Source organism: Ailuropoda melanoleuca, chromosome 11 (genome assembly GCF_002007445.2).
Source record: "Ailuropoda melanoleuca isolate Jingjing chromosome 11, ASM200744v2, whole genome shotgun sequence".
Classification (NCBI taxonomy): domain Eukaryota; kingdom Metazoa; phylum Chordata; class Mammalia; order Carnivora; family Ursidae; genus Ailuropoda; species Ailuropoda melanoleuca.
This window is the reverse complement of record NC_048228.1, coordinates 37,198,398-37,212,633: the sequence shown is the minus strand read 5'-3', so window position 1 is coordinate 37,212,633 and position 14,236 is coordinate 37,198,398. Positions and strand designations below refer to the sequence as shown.

Sequence of the window (14,236 nt, the reverse complement as noted above, 5' to 3'; positions counted from 1 at the left end):
TGGTTAAAGTGCATTTGGTTATTTCTTTGCTGTTGTCTTTAACGGAAAGGATTATTTAATAACTTCTTTTTCCTCAGATTATTTTGTCAGTTGATAAGGATAAGACTTCAGTAGATGAAGTCACATTAGTCGGTAACCACGCAAGACCATTGCTGAAGACATATTGATTTTAATTAAGCAAAAGCTCATTTCTAGACTTTTTTTTTAAAGATTTTATTTATTTATTTGACAGAGACAGAGACAGCCAGCGAGAGAGGGAACACAAGCAGGGGGAGTGGGAGAGGAAGAAGCAGGCTCCCAGCGGAGGAGCCTGATGTGGGGCTCGATCCCAGAATGCTGAGATCATGCCCTGAGCCGAAGGCAGATGCTTAACTACTGCNGGGAGGAGCCTGATGTGGGGCTCGATCCCAGAATGCTGAGATCATGCCCTGAGCCGAAGGCAGATGCTTAACTACTGCGCCACCCAGGCGCCCCCATTTCTAGACATTTTGAACTACTAAGCTTTCTAGGTAGTGAGAATTATCCATTTACAGCTAAGAAGATTTACAAATTGAAGAATGTGTTTTATAAATACTATATTGTTTCATATTATGAATGTTATGCATATTCGTTATAGAAAACTTAGAAAACACAGGAAATTTTAAAAAGACATTTTTAAAAACTCGTAGCCCTCAGCCAATAATTCATGGGAGCTAATAATAGATTCTGGTATATTCCTTACAATTCTTTGTGTACTGTACGTGTATTTGTATGTTCTCATGAGTAACAATAAATGTATAATATGAATATATAATGCAGTAAACAGTGCTGCACCCTTTCCCCTTGATATTGTATTTTAAATATTTTCTGTATTTTGAAAAGATTTTGACAAGATAATTTTACATTTATGACCTATAGTTGAATAAAATATTTTTTGTTGTTAGATTTAGGATTCTTTAAAATTTGAAGTTAATAGAGATGAAACAGGTATTTGTTCTGAAATACTTAAGGAAATATACAGGATTTTTTTTTTGAATTCAGGTTCACTTATTTCTTGACTCAATTCAATTAAAACTGTGCATGGAGATAGCCTGTTACATGGAGTAAATGGCTCCTTCCCCTTAAGTCAAGGAGGGCTAGGCTGAACTGGTTAGTGTGTCTTTAGCATGGGACATGTGCTTTGACCAATGTTTGACATGTGGCATCAGGGACTTTTTGATCTCTTCCTATCTGCCGTTCATTTTCTTGAATTCAGTTATATTAAACCTGCTAGGAAGATCTCTTGAGGTTACAAACAGAGAATTACAGAGTAGTAAGAAGTCCAGTAATTTTAAAGGCTACATATAATATTGCAGTGCCAGAGGCTGTTTGCTTCATATCATAGAACATAGTGTTTTCTCCTTTTACTCTTCATGACTGACTCCACTTTCATTCTGTCAGTGACGAGTGCTCCTTTTTTTTGCTCCTTGCCCTGCCATCCTTCATAACGTTGGCTCTGTCGCTTATTATCTTACCCAAACCTGCTATTTCTCCTCTATTCCTTATCTTGATTGGTGGTTCAGATGTCTTCCTCCTGTGAAGCTGCTCCCAGCACACAGTAAATCACTTCCTCTTCCACATGCCTATGGTACTTCTGTTATCACAGTGTTGTGGAAAACAATAAGGTGTAGGTCTGTACTGAAATTTAAAGTTATTGAAAAGTAAGCACAAATTAATGACTTTTTCATGAAGTTCTATGATATGATAAAATAATTTACTTAAAGATTATGTTTTCCTAATATTATTGATGTTATCATACTATTTATACAGTGATGACATTAGAAGGCAAGTTTACAACATTGCTTTTTATTAAATTTTGTCTTTTTAATTAAAATTGTATTGATGCAAAATTTTAAAGTCTAGAAATTGCAGTAACATAGCACTTATCATAGCGAATTATGTTTATTTGTTTAAATATGTGTATCTATATTTTTATTCCTATTACCTAATAAAGATAGCTCCATAAAAAGAATTCAGTTAGTAGTTATTATATTTTATTAACTTTATTTTGATGTATATATGAATTTATTACTTTTTGTGTAAGAAATGAAACAATGTAGCAAACTTGTTGAGAGGCAAGATGCTACTTTATAAGTCAATGATTTACATGAAGATAAAGACACAAAGTGAAATTGGAGTATTTTCTACCTCTTAGTGCAAATTAATGTATTGTTTGTTGTTAATGCTATAATTTTATCTTTAGTATTAGCAGCAAATAGTTTTTTGCCTTTTATAATTTTCAAATATTATACTCTCTCTAGACTTTTCTCTTCATTTCTAAATATATCAAGTTTGATTCTATAGCTTTAGGGAATTTCATTCAATAAAATATCATTTTGCTGAGTTCAACAAACCATCAAATTAACTGATATTAAATAAAGTAATAGCTTAAAACTCATTTATCAAGAACAACAATCACGTTTGGGTGATTTGTTTTACCTACAGGTGTTGTTCTAAATTAACTCTAACTCAGTGTGTGATCTTAGAGTTCCTTATTTTGAGTGTCAAAATACTTTTCTCTGTTTTTATGATTTTCATATATGATCATACAGACAATTGAGGAGCTTGGAAGAATTTTGTGTTTTAGAGAAATGACAAAATTTACAATGATGATGATGATCGTGATAAAAAGTCATCAGTAATTTGACTAAGCATTTATTATGTACCAGGCACAATATTTAGTGCTTCATTCATTCATTCATTCATTCATTCATTCAACAAATATTTATGGGGTGTCTAGTATGCGCCAAGAAACTGAGATTACAGTAGTTGGAAAAAATGGATGAAGTTACTGGCCTTGTGAAGCTTGCATTCCAGTGGGGAAAGGCAGACAACAAAGAAATTAAAACTGAATGTATAGAAGTGCAGGCAGTAACAAGAGCTACGAAAGAAATAGAAGAGAATAGGGCAATAAGGTATTGATGGGTGGGTGGGTTAGGGATGGTCTACTATTTTACCCTAGGAAAGACCTCATTAATAATGTGACATATTTGTAGAGACTTGTAGGATGGGAGGGAGTGGGCCATGTAACTATCTGGGTATAAAGTGTTCCAAGAGAAGAAGAAAAAAATACAAAACCCTTGAAAAGACAGCAATCTTTAATTTATAAATCTTATTNGACTTGTAGGATGGGAGGGAGTGGGCCATGTAACTATCTGGGTATAAAGTGTTCCAAGAGAAGAAGAAAAAAATACAAAACCCTTGAAAAGACAGCAATCTTTAATTTATAAATCTTATTCCTTTATTTTTTTTAAAGATTTTTTATTTATTTATTTGACAGAGATAGAGCCAGCGAGAGAGGGAACACAAGCAGGGGGAGTGGGAGAGGAAGAGGCAGGCTACCAAATTTATTTGACAGAGATAGAGCCAGCGAGAGAGGGAACACAAGCAGGGGGAGTGGGAGAGGAAGAGGCAGGCTCCCAAAAGAGGAGCCTGATGTGGGGCTCGATCCCATAACGCTGGGATCACGCCCTGAGCCGAAGGCAGACGCTTAATGACTGAGCCACCCAGGTGCCCCCATAAATCTTATTCCTGATGCTGAATGATAGGGTACTACACTCAGCAGGGATTCTGTTTCAGGGTCTGACTAATTCCAGGGCTGAAATATGTTATATGTTTCTACATCTTCTATTCTTGAATCTATATGTTCAGTATCTTTATTTATGTTTCCAAGGTTACCCTCCTGTGTAGCTGCTTTCAGCACAGAACAAGTCACTCCCTCCTCTATGCCTCTGAAGCAGATATAGTAATATTTTTCAAGGCATTGGTCCACTAGAGAGTATTGATCAATGACAAAGTTTATATTGAGGGAAAATGGCAAAAGCAGTAGCAATTTAGAATCCCAATCTGACACCTAATTTTGAAATTAAAAATTTCATATATGAAATCCAGATGGGTCCAAGTCTTTAGGCATAATCAGGCATTTAATCTAAAGTGTGTCACTCTTTTAGTGATTACCTTTCTCTATCCCCAGTAAAATGAAAATTAAATATTTATCTATTTGTAAGCATTTTTGAAACTGAAAAGTGATTAATATTTTAACATGGTTGGTATTTTATGAACTATTACAAGGATTAGGCTACCTTTTTGGAAAGAGAACTGGTCATTGTTAAACTGAAAAATCATAACTAATGGTTTTTAGATTTTCCTGTGATTTCCTGGAATTTCGAAGAGTTGTAATAGAGTTCTAACAATGCAAGGTTACATTTAGAAAACATGGGTTAACTATTATTATTTTATTTTTGCACTGAGCATCCAAGTTCTAATCTGAAGATATGATCTATTTAGTTTCCATGTAACTGTTGTGGACCTGTGTACTGTAAGGGGAAAGTCATATGTTAAAACACAAAATCAGTAGCTGGGGATGTTTAATATTATTATACTGGATGGGTTATTATGCTGTCCAAGGGGAGAATTATCTTACTTCCTAGTCCTACTAAGGAGAAAATATTCCTACCAAAGAGGTCTTTTATTTTCTCCTGATTCATAGAAGAACATGGATTTCTCAGAAAGCTTTGCTTAGAAACACAGAAATGAAGCATCACTCATTCGTGACAAATAAGAATGATAATAATAATAATAATCAGATCATATAGAAAATTATTTAATCAGATATCTGTTCATAAAACCTCAGAAAAGACTTCTATTTATCAGTCATGATGGAGTAACAGGGATCAAATTTATTTTGTTACCTTAACCAACTAAAAAATTGGATAAAATATGTAAAACAGTAGATTTCAAACATTAAACAAACTATACAGCATAGTGGTCTCTGAGGAGGAATAAATGAGAGGGGCCTTACAAATGCCCCAGCTTGCTGTCTGCAGTTTTAGGCTGAAGGGCAGAGAGAAGGAACCCAGACAGAGCTCAGCGGGAGTCCTGAATTAAGGAGATAGAATATTTGGGGAGACTAAGGTGGCTGGGATTGAGAAGACATTGCACCTGAGAGGGGAGAACTGTAGGAGAGGGCTCAGCAGTCTCCAGAAGGTTCCCTACCAGTCTCCAGCCCAGTACTAACCAGAGCATTTCTGTGAGGAAGCTACTCAAAATGAGGGAAAAGAATGGGAGGAGTGATTCTCAGAGCTTTTTCAAAAGCCAGCTTCTCATGCCTGGGTAACAAGCAGAAGGATATGGCCTGTGTAGGAGAACTAAGTTAGACCTACATTAAAGGCTGCCAGGGTCCTGGCTGACAAATTTAAAAGCAAATCAAAAGATCATCACATTATTTCCAAGTAACTTCATTGCAAACCATAATAAATTTCAAAATATTTAAAGGATTTATCTCTTTAAAATATCTGACACTTCACATTTCAATAAAAATCTACCAGGCAGACAAGGAAGCAGGAAACCAGGATCCATACATAATAGGGAGAAAAGTCAATCAATGTAAACATATCCAGAAATGAGACAAATAATGGAATAGTAGAAAAGAACATTAAAAGAGCCATTACATTCTTCAAATAATCAAGAAGATGGAAGGAAAATATGAGTATGCTGGGAATATGAAACATAAAATAGACCCAATTTGAACTTCTAGAGATAAAAAATACATTGGATAGGCATAATAGCAGATAAAGCACTACAGAAGAAAAGATTATAGAACTTGAAGATAGAACTTCGGTAGTAAGGACTTTACCTGAAGTGCAAAAGCAGAGTTCCAGTTTAGTACTAAGTATTAATAAATATTAGAATTAATAAGAAATGGATGTTTCTGATGAGCCTGAGTGGGGCGACCCAATGTAGTCCAAAAGAGACTGACTGTAGTCTGGACTGGAGCAATAGCAATTTCCTAGTTGAATTCCCAAGGCTCTGTCATGACTATGTTAATAAGAATTTGCATCAGAACATTCTCCATGCGCTGTGACATACACATGATTAGCATCTAGATCTCATTATGGAATGTATGCTTAGATGCTCTAAAGAAATCCTGGAAAGTAACTTCTACGGTGAAAATCCCAAAATGGTGATCCATAGGCAGAGGGCAAAACTGACACATGGATATCCTCTCTTTTGCTGGTACAATTAAAGTTTAATTTGAATGCCTTCAGGTAGTGCATGTCTTCTTCATATTGCCATAGATTCCATAATACCCAGCCTCTAAAATAATTTGAATTGTGACTTCCTTTTGTGAGGGTGTTTTACAAGGTTTCCTCAACTACCTGAACTCCACAAGACTACAAGAGACAAACGCGAAGATAGGCAACCATTGCCTTGTATGTAAATTTGTCTTAATAAGACTAATTTGTATTGGGCACACTACACATTACCTGTAAAGTACCAGAAATATATAAAAAAAACAAAACAAAAAAAACAACTGCATAGCTGTTCACAGGCAAAGCACTTATGTCAAGCATATCTAGATATATATCTTGGTTTCTCCTTTGAAAATATTTACAGAGGGGCACCTGGGTGGCTCAGTGAGTTATGCATCTGCCTTTGGTTCAGGTCATGATCTCAGGGTCCTGGGATTGAGCCCCACATCCACATATGGCTCTCTGCTCAGCAAGGAGTCTCCTTTTCCCTCTCGCTCTCCCTCTCTGCTCTCTCTCTCTCAAATGGATTAATGAAAAAAAAAAAAAGAAAAGAAAAAATATTTCCAGAAATGATATGAACCTAATGATAACAGAAAAAGATAAGTAACTGCACAGTGTCTTCCATAATGTGCTGAGGTATTAAGGAAGCTAAACCTAGAAAATAAAATTCAAACTTCTTAAAACAACTGGGTTAATTCCTTCATTTTTAGTCACAGCAGGTCCAGTGTTTGACCTGTCAGCTAATAAAGACTGGAGACCTGACTTTCTTCTTGACAAGCACTGTTGAGCTCTTTGCTTGCAGTTCAAGCTGAAGAGCATTCCTACTAAGATTTTTTTTTCTAACTCATTTTCTTGTAAATGAAGGCTCCTCCTTACTTTGTCCTTAGTTGTGGAAAATAAGATCACTAACCTCTTGCTGCTCACAACTGTTGCTGAATGCAGCAAAGATGTAATTGTTCAGATAATCTTCCAGCCTTCACACATCAAATGTCCTTTATACTTTGAATTTGAGCGACCTTTGGATTATTCTCTCATACATGAAGTTACTTCATTTCATTACTGAGTTTCATAATTCATAATTGACTAAAGAAAATTTAAGGGTAAGGGATTTGAGCCCGCTATGGATTATGATTTCTACATGGTCATTTGGACACTTAGAATTGTGCTTGATAATATTTCATGGCAATTCTGCAAATTTAAAAAATAAATATTCCTAGCATTTGGAGTTTTATGCCATTTCTTGGTAAAATTATTGTTCTGTAAATTAGCAGAGCCAGAAACAAGTCTCTCATCAACCTGATAATACTGTCTACTTGAGAAAGTGATTATGTTCATTTATAGGTGATTTCTTTTGCTCAATTTTATTTTGAATTCTACTTTCCTCTGGGTCATTTCTATGTCAGGCCACAGAAAATCTCTCAAGACTACTTCTTATGAAGTTGAGAGGCCCCTATTTATTTTTCTGTTACAAGTGTTTACTTTTTCCACAGCACATCTTTTCTCCTAAAGAAAATTTTACATCTATTTAAATGTCTTGTCACCTTCCCTTGCCAGGCTTCCTGACTTTTAAACCTAAGCATTTGGAGCATACAAATTCAATGATGTGTGCTAAGTTTTCCATCTATTTTAGACAAATTACATCTACCATTTCACCTTTACCTAGCTGCTCAGTATTATCTTTTAAAGAACCCAAGCATATCTGGCAGGTGTTATATATCTTGGCTGAATCTCTGCTGCTTTCCAGCATTGTGAGATGAGTCTATACTAGGGTTGGAAAAAAATGGAAGAAACCACATGGAAGAAAGTGTATTTAGCTTTATCACTATATCTTATATTTTAGTTTTATGGTAGGTAATTTATGAAACTAGTAACTGCTGAGTACACAAATGGAGGATTTGAAGAAAAAAATCTAATAATTAATGAACACCTACTTTGTGTCTCGTATTATAACTAGATATATTTACAGTTTCTTGCAAATGTTAATAGGAAGAAGCATCACTAAAACAACACTTTGTTTTAATATTTTTTAATCTAACATATATAGGCTCCAGAACTTCAAAGTCATTATGAATAAGAAACTATTTTTAATACTGTTTGTAGTAGTTTCCTACTGCAGTTTTAACAAAATGCGACAAATGTGGTGGCTTAATAAAACACACATTTATTCTTTTATAGTTCTGGAGGTGAGAAGTCCAAAATTAGTTGCACTGGGCCAAAATCAAGGTGTTGGCAGGCTGTGCTCTATCCAAAGCTGGAAGGGGAGAATCTCTTCCTTTGTTTCTCCTGCTTCTGGAGAAGCATTCCTTGTATTCTTTGGCTGGTGGGCCTTTCTTCCATCTTTAAAACCAGCAAAATCTCATCTTGCTTCAGTAGTCACATTGTTTTTTGTTTTTGTAGCCAAGTTTTCCTCTGACTCCCTCTTTTAACACACTTAATTACTTTTAGGCCCCAACCAAATAATCCAGGATAATCTTAAAATCCTTATTTTCACATCTTTAAAGTCCCTTTTGCCAAAAAAGTGAACACTCACAGGTTTCAGGGAGTAGGACCTGGGTATTGTTGGGGTCACTTTCAGCCTATCACAGAGTCTGAAGCAGCTCCTTATGTAAGGATTTTAATTTATTTTTTAAATGAGGCCAGTTATTGTGAATGATTAAATTTGCACTATGAAATAAAGACCAGGCAGTTTATTAAGGAGCTCATCTAAACATATCTATATAACTCCAGCTATCAACATTAAGCTAAGGTGTTGTATGCTGTGTTCCTTTCAAAGTCTACTCTCTGAAAACTAGTGAAATATAAGCCAGTGTAAACATAGAAAATGCCCTATGTTAATCCTCTCCTTTCAGCATTTTCATTTTGAATTACCCACCATCCTGTTCACTGCCAGAGACAGTTTCAGTTGGAGTTATCTTTATCTGTTTAAGTTTTAGCTTTAAGGAGAATATTTGCCAGTGATTTCTACTTTTCCCAACAATTTTCTTCTTAAATGTAAGATATAAGTGCTAGATTGTGTACTTTATATTAAAAAGTAGCTAAAATATTTAGATCACACAAGAAAAATTTGAGCACAATGAAAATTAATAGAGGAAAGTGGGAAAATGTTTTAAGTGAAAATAACACCATGAGTAGCGGTGAGAGATAGTTCATGTGTCACCTACTGTGGGATTTGACTTTCTACAAACTGAACAGTGTCCCTTCGTGGTCCCTTAATACTTATTGTGCTGGAATCACTTACTTTATTTCCAGCCAGACAGAAGGCAGGATTGTGGCTTTTCCTTGCAGCTTCAGCCTCCAGTGCTATGTCTGGAATATAATTGCAGAACAAATATTTGAAGCAAATTGGATTGGATTCTATAATAGGATGTGAAATATGAATTTGATCAAGGCAAAAATGTATGTATGTGTAAGAACTGGAGTGGAAGCACATAAGACTAGAAATGGGTCACATTATTGAGATCCTTTAAAACCAAGAGGGAAAATTTGATCTGTAAACTACATTAAGATTGAACAGGAAAGGGCAGTTCATAGAGTCTTTAATTCTGACCTAAGACAATGAGAGTCTGTTTCATGGTTAACTCAGTGAATGTAGAGGAAGAGAGAAAAACACAGGTGGGTGGAAGAAAGAAGAAAAATTTCAAAGGAAAATGGCTAGGGTAATATTGCCAACTGGATCTTTTAATGGATTTGCATGCAGGCTTGTTATGCATTTTTTAAAGCTCTTTATTATTCAGCTTGAAAACAATATTCATAATTTTGGCACTTTGTTTTTAAAGATTTTTCTAGGTTTTGAAGTTATTATTCTGAAAACTGAATCTTAAAAATCATATTTCACCACTTCATGCAGTATTTCCATCATTTTATTTATTCCAAGTCTAATGATTTCAAGTTACTAGGTGCAAGGCACCATTCAGCCCTACCTTCTGTATTTATAAATTATAGCTCTAATATTATTTCCCAATGTTGCTTCAGGAATATTTAATTTGGTCAGATTCACTCAAATACTAATACAGACATTTCTACTGGGTCCAATAAATGTTATCTCCTTTGCCTATATGAATAAATAAAAATTTCCATTACTATTAACCTTCCTTTGTAAAAAATGCCATTTTATTAATTTAATGCCTTCCTTTGTAAAAAATGCCATTTTATTAATTTAATCTTTTCTTGGTCCAAGTCATTCTTTCTTGTCATACATCTATATTACAATCCCTGTACTAAAAATAAAATAGAAGATGAATCATTTAATTATTTAATTCAAGAAACATTTGTTGTATACCTACTATAGTCATAGCACTGAAAGGAGCACATAATCCATGTGTTTTAAAGCTTGACTTTCATCCAATTTGATTTTTTTAAAAATTTTCTAGTGTAGTTAACATACAGTGTTGTATTAGTTTCAGGTATACAATATAGTGATTCAACAATTCTATACATTACTCAGAGCTCGTCATGATAAGTGTACACTTTAATCGCCATCACTTATTTCACACATATCCAGACCCATCTCCCCTCTGGTAACTGGCAGTTTGTTCTCTATAGTTAAGAGCCCACTTCTTGGTTTGTCTCTCTTTATGTTGAGGACTTTCATCCAATTTTTAAACTTTCCAAATCTACATCTTCCCAAAGACTGACTGTATGGCTTCCATCTCTGTCCTGACACACCTAAATACTCCTATTATTTCTTCAGTCTACTGTAAGTAAATCACATGCATAAATAGTACAAATATACTTAATTCTTCAGTTTATTTTGACTGAAAATATATATCATTGTACAATTTATTTCTACCTTTATTACTCCAGTTCAAGAATATCTTCAAATTTTATTTTTTCTTTTTTTCAGTCCAGAAAACATTTACTTTAAAATATTAATTGTTTGATTTGAGATATTTTTTTATGTATGTCAATTTTAAAGTAACCGTTGGTAATTTTTTACCATACACTTTCAACTGAATATGTAGTTTCTTTGAGACACTTTTTGAAGTGATAGTAACATTCTTGAAATAAGGGACACCTTCTCTCTAACTTCAATTAATCTTAGTAATTTACAAATATTTGTTGAGTAAAACAAGAAAAAAAAATGAAATAATAAAACGTGTTTTTTGCCAACAGTGCTTTGTGTGACACAAAATACAATGTTTCTTATAGGTTAAAAACAGATTTATTAATCGAAAAATGGTAAATTGATTTATATCAATTTGTTTACAAAGTCCTATTCATATACAAGTATTATTATTATTCTAATAGAAAACTTTAGTGAAAGAAAAGCATTGGGGAGAACAAACTGTTAGAGTTGAAGTTATGGTTATTATTTAGTTATATAGATGGTGAGTGTTGTGTGAAGTGGAGGGTCAAGGGGCTGCAGAATGACTATTTAGAGATTTTGGTAACATAGTTGCTTGGTTGCTGGTTCCCAGAAACAATCTAAAATAAAAAATTATTGGGAGACGAGTCTCTTCTTTCTACTACCTTAGAGATGATTCTGTCTTTAAGACCTATGTACAATTTCTAATATCTGAATACCAGAGTGTCACTCTTGTTCAAATATCTGTGGCCTTAATATCACATTCTTTTCAAGTCCTGCCTTTTCCTCTAACATTAATATTCTTAACTTTTTTTTTTCATTGCAGTTATTCCAGTTTATACCATTCTGTTGTTTACTTGCCTCCTGGATTATTTTACACTTAAACATGATAACCATCCTATGCTGCTAAAAGAGCTCATCACCTTGCTGTTACTTTAACATTGCTATTGACCAGAGGGATAGAAATGACACAGTGACTCACCCCAGTCAGTGGCATGCAGAGCACTTAAAGGGAAGATGTGTAGCTCTTCTTGCATAATCCCTAGGGAGAGGATAAGCATCAAGGGATACAGGAGCATGTCACAGGAACATTTGACTAAGCAGTAGAAATCATGGTCAGCACCTTCTATAGGGAGGTGTGAACATCATCAATAAATCTCTCTTTTAGATTGGCAAATGTGAGAAAATACACACACACACACACAATACATTCTATTGTTATTTTAAATTAGTCTAAAGAAATAAAATATGGCCATTGTGAGTTTAAAGAAGAAACCAGAATATTTAAGAGGTAGACCATTCAATATAAAGTGGATTCTTATTCTTAGATTGAATATAAACTTCATTTATGAAGTCAAGGATCTTACTATTTATGTGTATTTTGTCTGCTAGACAGTGTTTAACTCTTTCTCTGCCCCAAGCCTACATCTTCCTGGATCTCTAACTCATGGGAGGAATTGATAATTGCATGAGAAAATGAGGCAGTTTCTTTCTCAGATTCTTTTGTCATTTTAACAATGGACAAAAGTTCCATTTTCTTGCCTTTTTAGGGTTTTAAATAGTTTCTTCATTATAAAAAATTATAGAAAAGTGATGCTTTTAGGACATATTTACTTTAAAGGATTGTTGTGAGACTGAAATAAGACAATCACACATATAAAATGCCTGATTCATAAAGTACATTTTATCAATGCCCTCTTACGTCTCTCCTGAAGAAAAGTGAACTGGAAAATTCAACAGTGTGAAAAATTCACTGCTTACTTCACCTTCTTCTCCAACTATCAGTCCCCAAGTTCCATGCAGTCACCCAGCCACTAGGTCCAGCTTTTCAGCAGCATGGCCAGAATCTATGTAGGCGGTGGAAGTCAGGCTTATGGATCTTGATGTCCCTTTCCACCAGCATACAGGGCAGCTGGAAGTCTTGGTTCATGGCCATGAGGATGGTCAGGGGCCTGGTGGGGATAAGATGCATCCCAGCTGAGAAGGGGTTCCCCTTCTGAATGACTGTCTGCCCTCCTCTGTAGAGAGGGTGAGGAGCCAGAAGGCTCATAACCAGAGACTGGAGATCTAAATCTGGGAACACCTGGAAAAGAAAGGAATGTGGATCAGGGATTGGGGACATTACTTCAAGACCATCAAGGAGCTGAGGACTCAGATCTTTACAAATTCTGTGGACAATGCCTACATAATTCTGCAGACTGCCATTGCCCTTTGTCCTGCTGATGACTTCAGAGTCAAATATAAGACAGAGCTGGTCATGCACCAGTCTGTGAAGAGTGATATCCATGGACCTCACAAGGTTTTTGATGACACCAATTATCACTTGGCAGCAGCTGGACATGGAGATTGAGACACCCAAGGAAGAGCTGCTTTTCATAAAGAAACACAAGGAGAAACTAAAAGGTCTATAAAAACAGATTGCCATCTTGGGGTTGACCATGGAGTTGGATGCCCCAGATCTTAGGATCTCAGAAAGATTATGGCAGACAGGCAGGCCCAGTACCATAAACTGGCTTAGAAGAACCCAGAAGAGCTGGACAAGTACTGATCTAAGAAGACTGAGGAGAACACAACAGTGGTCACTGTGTAGGCCAGTGAAATAGGAGCAGCTGAAATGATGCTCAGGGAGCTGAAATGTACGGCCCAGTCCTTGGAGACCCACCAGGAATAGATGAGAAATCTGAATGCAAAGTTGGAGAACAACCTGAGGGAAGCGGATGCTGTGCTATGCAGAGAGAGCAGCTGAAGGGGATCCTGCTGCACCTGGAGCTGGAGCTGTCCTAGATTTGCACAGAATGGCAGCACCAGACCCAGGTGTGGGAGGCCCTGATGAACATCAGGGTCAAGCTGGTGGCTGAGATCACCACCTACCACTGCCTGCTGGTAAACAGAGAGGACTTCAATCTTGGTGACTCTCTGGACAAATGCAACTCCATGCAAACCATCCAAAAGACTACCACCTGCAGAATTGTGGAAGGCAAAGTGCCTGAGACCAATAACACAAAAATTTTGAGGCTTTGAAGGAGCAGAAACAGGGTACTCTTTGGGGACCCGGAGGCCAATAAAAAGTTAAGAAGTAAAAAAAAAAAAAAGTCTTAAGGGAAAGTTGACTGTATTAAAGAGTGAAATTTTTCTTCAGATATAATATAACTGTAAACTTCAAACTAGTCATTGCTCTAATTGTCATGAATTCTAAAGTAATAAAAATCCTGAGTAAATGAGATTTTTTATACTGTAATTGAAAGAGAATTATTTTAAGTGACCTAGTTTCTTTTTTATCAGACAATTTAAATCCTTTTTTATTCATAACATTTTATTGAAATACAAGCCATTATATTCTGTGTATGTGAAATATTGAAATCGTTTTCTGAAACTTCACATT

At 35.4% G+C, this 14,236-nt stretch overlaps 1 protein-coding gene and 1 pseudogene across 1 annotated transcript in view; both read left to right on the top strand.

Moving 5' to 3' along the window:
- Positions 1 to 14,236, top strand: part of CCSER1 (coiled-coil serine rich protein 1) — a 1,293,520-nt gene that overhangs the window by 1,167,232 nt on the left and 112,052 nt on the right. The window lies entirely within an intron of this gene.
- On the top strand, positions 2,797 to 14,006 carry LOC100467034 (annotated as a pseudogene).